General features: G+C 34.5%; 1 pseudogene across 1 annotated transcript; it reads right to left on the reverse strand.

The window, feature by feature from the left end:
- Nucleotides 1-4558: 4558 nt before the first annotated feature.
- Nucleotides 4559-5255, reverse strand: LOC104665834 (annotated as a pseudogene). Its single transcript, XR_004056987.1, has one exon. The product of XR_004056987.1 is annotated as an NADH dehydrogenase [ubiquinone] 1 alpha subcomplex subunit 5 pseudogene (transcript).
- Nucleotides 5256-7506: the final 2251 nt, after the last annotated feature.

Genomic DNA, 7506 nt, shown 5'->3' on the forward strand with positions numbered 1-7506 from the left:
AGGGGAGGCCATTACAAGTTCCTTGGAAATGCAGGGTTAATCCTCCCAGACTGGGATAGAGATGTCACTGTCATTGAAGGTGGGGTGGTTGCTCCCACTAGGGGTAGAGGGCCAGCTCCTCTTGGGGATGGGGAGGCCTCTTCCACTGGCAAAGGTTCATCAGAATTCAGAGGGTTAATATCCCCAGCTTTATTAGGGGTTTCTTACACTCACTCATACTATCACGATCTCACTTCTTCCTAATCAATGCCCTTACTTCAAAAGTAGACATTTTATGAGGTTCAGTGTTCAACTTACATTGTAATGCAGCCAGTTGTAGAAGGCAATCTTAAGTTTGATTTTTCACCAATTTTGGTCCTAAGGCCATAGAAGAGATGGTTCTTCTTCAGAGCTCCCATAGAAGCTTTCAGGTCATTTATGCAGTGTGTGAACTGGCAATGTGAATTTCTGAGTTTGCCTGAGCTTTTCTTTTCCCATTTTTTAAAATAATAACATTACCTGCCTTTGCTTCTAGATCCACCACTCATCTTTGCTTCTAGATCTATAACTAGACTCATTACCTTTATTAGTTTGCCAAATATGTTAAAAATATTATATACATAGTCTCTCCGTTCTTTGCATCTTGTAAGTGATTGATTAGGATAACAAATGGAGATATTTTGCATATCTCTTTTGCCGGATCACACCATGGGCTATCAATGCTCTCTTTTCTACTGAATTTAGAGTCGTTAGTGTCTTTAATCAGATTATAGATCCAATCACAAAGCAGTAGAGTCAGTTTTGATAACTCATCCTTAAGATTGTATTTCTCTAGGACTACTCTTGGTTCCAAAATATGTGCTAGTCTGGGTTATCCAGAGAAACAGAAGTAATATGATGTCTGTGTGTGTGTGTGTGTATTTTGTTGTATATATACATATTTTGCTATAATATTATATATCATATAATAGTATATATTATGTTATATATATATTATATTTTTATATAATAAATATATAATATATCAGAATAAACTATATTAAATATTACTTATATATTTACTATAATATATATTATATCTAATATTATTATGAAAGATATATACTAATTAATCTTATATTTATATATTAATATATAATATACTCTATGAATTAACCCCATATATAACTACAATATATAATATACATCTATTTATATCTTATTATATCTAAAATATATATTTTTATATATTTATATATAAATATAATATACTATAATTATATATATCTTATATATAGATATCTATATTATATATAGATGTATATAATATATAATATAATATATATTATATAATTATATCTGTTTATATATAGTATATATAGATGTATATGTACATAGGAAGATGGAGACCCAGGAGAGCTGATGGTTCTAGTATGAACATTTCCGTATGAAAGCCAGCAAACTTGAGACCCAAGAAGAGCTGATGTTGGGATCCAAAGACAGGCAGGCTGATGTTCCTGCTCAAAACTCTCAGGCAGTAGTTCACTATCACTCTTGGGAAGGTCAGCCTTTTTGTTGTGTTCATTCAAGCCTTCAATTGATTTTATGGAGCCCACCCATGTTAAGGAGGGCAATCTGCTTTACTTGGTCTACAATCCAAATGTTAATCTAATTCAAAGACACTTTCAGAGACACACTCATATAATATTTGACCAAATATCTGGCACCCTATGGCCCATTCAAATTGACACGTAGAATTAACCATCACACATAGTATCAATAATATATGAGAGTTTCAGTTGCTTCAAATCGTAAATACTTGGTAAAGTCAGTGGTTTTAATATAAGCCATTCTAGTGACTATGTAGTAGTATCTTACTGTGGTTCTAATTTGCATTTTACTGATAACTAACTATATTGAGCACCTTTTCTGTACTTATTTGTTCTTCATATACCTTCATTTGTGAAGTATCTATTCAAATCTTGTGCCCATTTTTATTCAGTTGCTTTCTTATTATTATCAGGTTGTATATATTCTGGGTACAAATCCTTTGTAAAACATGCACATTATGAATATTTTGTCCATATCTGTGGCTTGCCTTATCTATATATATATGTCTCTTTGTATGCATACTTCTAAGTATTAGTGTATATGTGTATCTAGGAGTATATGTGTATTTGTGTATGTACATATAGTTCTTTTACTCTAACTTTAGTGGCATTTTGGGAGGTAGCAGTGAATAAATGAATATGTTTAGTTTAACATATTTTGCTCAAAGTTTAAAATTCTTCGTCTGCACTTTCTAAGTGACCTTTACAACTCCTGTAGAGGATATGCTACATGACATTATATAAACATCTGTTTACATGTTTTCCTGCATTCTTTGCTGAACTCTAGGCTCATTGAGGGTAAGGTCAGGTATTCATCTTTGTACTCCCAGTGACTAGCATAGTCCTTGGCATATATTACATGCTTCAGTAGATTGAAAAATAGACACTACTTATCTTGGGAGAAGTTTGGGTTGTGATGGTTCTGTCTAGGACTCTTTTCTCTGCTTTTTTCATGTGTCAGTGTGTACTTTTTGGAAATTTCAACTGGAAATGTAAAGTATGAAAAGTCTGAGTGTATTTTATAAAGTCTTCTCTAATTAAATTATAATAGGCTTTAAATGACAGCAGGGGTCAGCAAACTTTCTGTAAAGGGCCAGAGAACAAATACTTTCAGCTTTGTGGACAACATGGTGTGCTATGCAACTTTGCTGTTGTAGCATAAAAGTAGCCTTAGACAGTACATAAATGAATGAGCATGGTGTATTCAAATAAAACCTCATTTAAAAACAGGCAGCCATAAAAAAGAATGAGATCATGTCCTTTTCAGGGACATGGATGAAGCTAGAAGCCATCATTCTCTTCAAACACAGAAACAGAAAACCGAGCACCGCATGTTCTCACTTATAAGTGGGAGTTGAACAATGAGAACACATGGACACAGGGAGGGGAACAACACATACCAGGGCCTGTTGCTGGGTGGGAGGCTGAGGTAGGAGGATTGCTTGAACCTAGGAGTTTGAGGCTGCAATAAGCTATAATCACACCACTGCACTCAAGCCTGGGTGACAAAGCAAGACTCTGTCTCAAAACCAAACCAAAACAATCAAAAAACCAAAACAGCCTGGTTTGTTGCCTTCTATAGATGTTCCAAAGCTCTGCTCCTTTCAATCAGCTTTCCATGCCTTAGTTGGAAATAAGACCAGACAGACAAGAATTGTCTCACATTTTGAGAAAGCTTCTCATGTGAAAAGCACAAAGGCAACTAACTAGCTTACCTGATAACTTAATACAGCATGTAATAAAAAACAGAAAAATTTGAAAGCAGAGTAAACTTTATAAAAAAAAGATATTACTTCTGTCAAAGAGGACCTGGTTTATACAGAAAAAAAAAAAAATCAAAATTATTCTCAAGAAAAAGCTTTTCCTCCAAATAACAAACAAACACTTTTTTAGAAAGGAATAGAAAGTAATGTCAAAGAAATTGCTTAGAAAATAGAACTAAAAGAAAGATGAACAGGTATTCAAATACTGATTAACTGGAATTTTGGAAAGGTGGAGCAGGTAAAATTATGGAAATTAGCAAACAAGTCATGGAGGGCATTTTCAATGATGAAATGACTGAGTCTAAAATAGATAACAAAAAAACTCTAAGGCATATATCATGAAACTTCAAAACACAGAGAATAAATAAGGGCTCCTTTAGGTACCAAAATGAGAAATGAGGTCACCATCAAAAGTTCAGGTTGGGTATCAGTTTGGCACTGAATTTTGAGGGAGCAAATCTAGGTGCCAAAACACAAAGAAGCTCTGTGAAGAAATCATGATAAAACAATCTTCCTGATATTTAATATTGGTCATCACACTTTGTTTAAATTTTTCAATCATTTCTCATAACGAGGGTTTAAGGTCCATAATCCTAGGAATGGTATGTCAGATCACTCACAGGCTGAATCCAGGTGTCTTTCCCATGTTTCTCATCACTCTTCACATAAAAAAGTAAGAGTGCTATAGAAGGCAAGTTATTTGTCCAATGTTTCCCTGAACATTTTATACATGTCCAAGTCTTTTGCCGTAATGTAAGCCTGAGAGAAAGACACTTTTTCTTTCTTCTATTCTTCTATTATTCTCATTCTAATAATTCCACACGCAGTTCAAAAGTTCTCTCCTCCTTCAAGTCTTCCCCATCCCTCCTCTCATCCAAGTCAAGAACAATTAATCACTCTGCTGTGCTCCCGTGATTTAAAATAAGAGTTTTTCTATCCAATGTCATCACATTATAACATAATAATTAAAACATGATTTTTACCTTCCCCTCACAATTTTGAGCTCCTTGTGAGTATGGCTGTTTTTGCTTTATTATATAATTACATAATTTAAATTTGGCTTTATATACATAAGATCACAGCCAAGGAGGTTAAACATAATTTCAAATTGTTGTACCAGCCACTTGTGCTGTTTTTCACATTTGAAAATAATCATTGCCTTTACTTCAAACAGTGATCTATAAATTTGTTTAGACAATAATTAAGGGCTTTTTCTTCTTTAGGATAATAAAAATATTAAATGGTGTATTGAAGATACTACTAAAGAAACTACTTTTTGATTATAGTCTCTGCATTGAAGATTGGTAGGAATTTTTCTAATTTTCAGATCTTTCCACAACCTCTGTATTCAAAGAAATATCATCTTGGAAATAATTTGTGTGAAAAATTTACAAATCAAAAATTGACTCACAAGATGATGTTACCATAATCACTCATTTTAACGAGTCTCCTAAGTATTTTCTGTATCAGTTTTCTTGATTATAAAATATCAATAATATGAACATACTCTTAATGTAACAGAATATTTAATTACATCTATTTCCCTCAACCCACCAAAGTCATTTAATAATTATATTGGCTGTTTCCACTGATTGGCAGGAGGCTCTTCCACTAATGCCTCCCATGGTTTCCACTGCATTGTTTTTCTCACCAGACTTAGTTCATTTTCAGCCTGATGAATCACCTCTTCTATCTGGCCACCTTGAAGTTGGTCTTCTAATTTTTTAACATCTGGTTCCACTTTAAGCATAGCCAGCTTCTCATTTGTAATCTGTTCTGTACACTTTTTATATGCTGCATTTTTAGGGATTTGCTCAAGAACATCAAGGATCTTTGTGTACAGTATTCTTAGCCTCTCACGTGGATTCTCACATGCAGCCAATCCCACAGGACCAGTAGTCTTCTTTGGCACACCTTGTCCCATATTTAATTACTCTTTGCATCCCAGTGCCTAGCTTCATGCCTGCATAAAGTGATAGTAAATATCTGTTAGATTGAAATGAATCAATAAACATTCTAAAGTAAAAGCCAAAACATCACAGCCATAGTAGGGCTTATAGGACATGTCTGAAATCTACTCAACATTTAATTAGTGGTTGCTTGGTAGATTGATATAGAAATTCAATTTTTATCTGATCTGTGAACATAACATTTCTTTTACCCATTAGCCAAATGTGCTATATCAACTAATTGAGGTGGGGTGATTTCTCTCTTTTAATAGATGTACACTTACTCCCATCAATATAGGGTGCTAAAATATTTTCATATTATCCTTTTGTTTTTCATTCTCCAGAAAAGTCATTGTCAGAAGAGAACAAGGATGCAAGCATAAAATTAGTTAAGTGAAAACAAGGTCATCTCTTGGAAATTTTATAAAAACAATGTAATTTTCTCGTGTTTGGCAGAGTTATAATGCTGCCATCACAGGGATCATAAAATTTATAAAAGAATAGGCACATTTACTTGGGGGCAATGCTCTAAAATTTCAAGTGATAGGAAACATGCCAACCTCTAGCATGAATAAACTTTTATCAAAATGTGCTGCATATTTCAGTTTTCTAAATCTGGAATTAAAAAAAAAACAGGGACCATTTTCTTCAAATGTTGAACAGCATCATGTTTGAGAGAAGACAGTTAATTTAAAACATTAGAGGAAAATTGATGGAGTTGTTAATGGAAAATGGAAGATTACAGCTTTTAGTGATATGTTAGACAAGCACATTTAAACAATTTAAAAGTGCTTTTCCCCCACAGGATCACTTATGTCTCATTTTTGAGTTGTCAATGTCTCTAATTCATTCCAGCTGCTTCTGATTAGTTCATCTTTTTGAAGCAATGCAGTTTCATGGTGATAAGAGAAATGTATCTTTTCTTATGCGTATGCAAAAAATGCTCTCAGCAGTACCCATCAAAGGTCCTTATGATGATCTAAGCTACATTTCAAAGATAAGAGTCTGACCAAGTAGCCAGGACATCAGAGATGCAGTTTTCAGATGACCAAGCATTTGAGAACTCTATGCACTCCACATCTTAAAAAGCTTCAGGATTTTGCCTAGGAAAGTCTAATCCATGCATCACTCTTAAAAAAAATAAACAGACAAAAAGGTATGTGTGTGTCTGTTATGTTTCAAAGCAAGGAATATGTGACCCATATCTTATTTGATACTAAAGATACTGTGTCATCCCAAAAGAAAGAAGGGTTCCAAGCTGCTGGAGTGGATCCAAACAACGAGCACTGGTGGGTGAACGTCTTATTTGGAATTAAACAAGCAGAAGGTAGTGAGAGTTTGAATATAAGGTGCCTAAGGGCTATAATGTATAAGGACAGAGCTTTGAACCAGAGCTGTAGAACTCAGTTTTACTGGGTAAGTTTGTCAGTATAGACCTTATAGAAACCATCCCACAGGAGATCACAGGTGATTTGTAGGAGGTGGTTGTACTCCTATACAATCTGACATGGAATTTTGGACTAAAAGTTGTCTCTAGAGAAGAAAGGTAGATTCTCAGAGCTAGTGGGGCTAACAAAGGCAACATCAGATCCTCAAAAATATGGCCAAATAATTGTCCTATTCTGTCAAGTGTTAGCATTACTCCCTATCCAAAAACTCTATCATTGTATGCCTGGTAAGTACAAATACATTTCCAACCACATTTTCATACTTTCTTTCTTCGTTAAAATCCATTTTCCCATTTTCTGAGAAGGCAGGGAGGCAAGTCTGTAAGTCTGTTTTCTCTCTGAGAAAAAAGAGAGGCTAGAAAAAAGAACCAGCTCTTTCACCTTCAAAACTAGAGAATGAGCCTCTAACCAGATTACAACATTGGGCAAAAGTTTGATACTATTATTAAGTATACTGATTATATTTTTAAGACACTTTCTATCAGTGCTTCTTGAGAGTGAAACCTAAGGAAGAACCAGACACCTAGTGGCCCTGGCTGAGGTGGAGGCTTTAGCAGAGGGTTAGAAGCATTTCTTATTGGGTGACTGACAATGCATTTTGGAGAAGGAACCAGTATAGTCTGATCCTAAAATGATTTATCCAACAACATAGAGAGAGTGCCTACTGCTCAGTAACCTAGGAAATCAAATGCTAAACCCCACGGTTGAACATAAAACCCATTGAAGATGTGATAGATTAAAGTATGCACATATGGAAGATCAGAAGCTCAGTGTCTGT

This window comes from Rhinopithecus roxellana, chromosome 4 (genome assembly GCF_007565055.1).
Source record: "Rhinopithecus roxellana isolate Shanxi Qingling chromosome 4, ASM756505v1, whole genome shotgun sequence".
NCBI lineage: Eukaryota > Metazoa > Chordata > Mammalia > Primates > Cercopithecidae > Rhinopithecus > Rhinopithecus roxellana.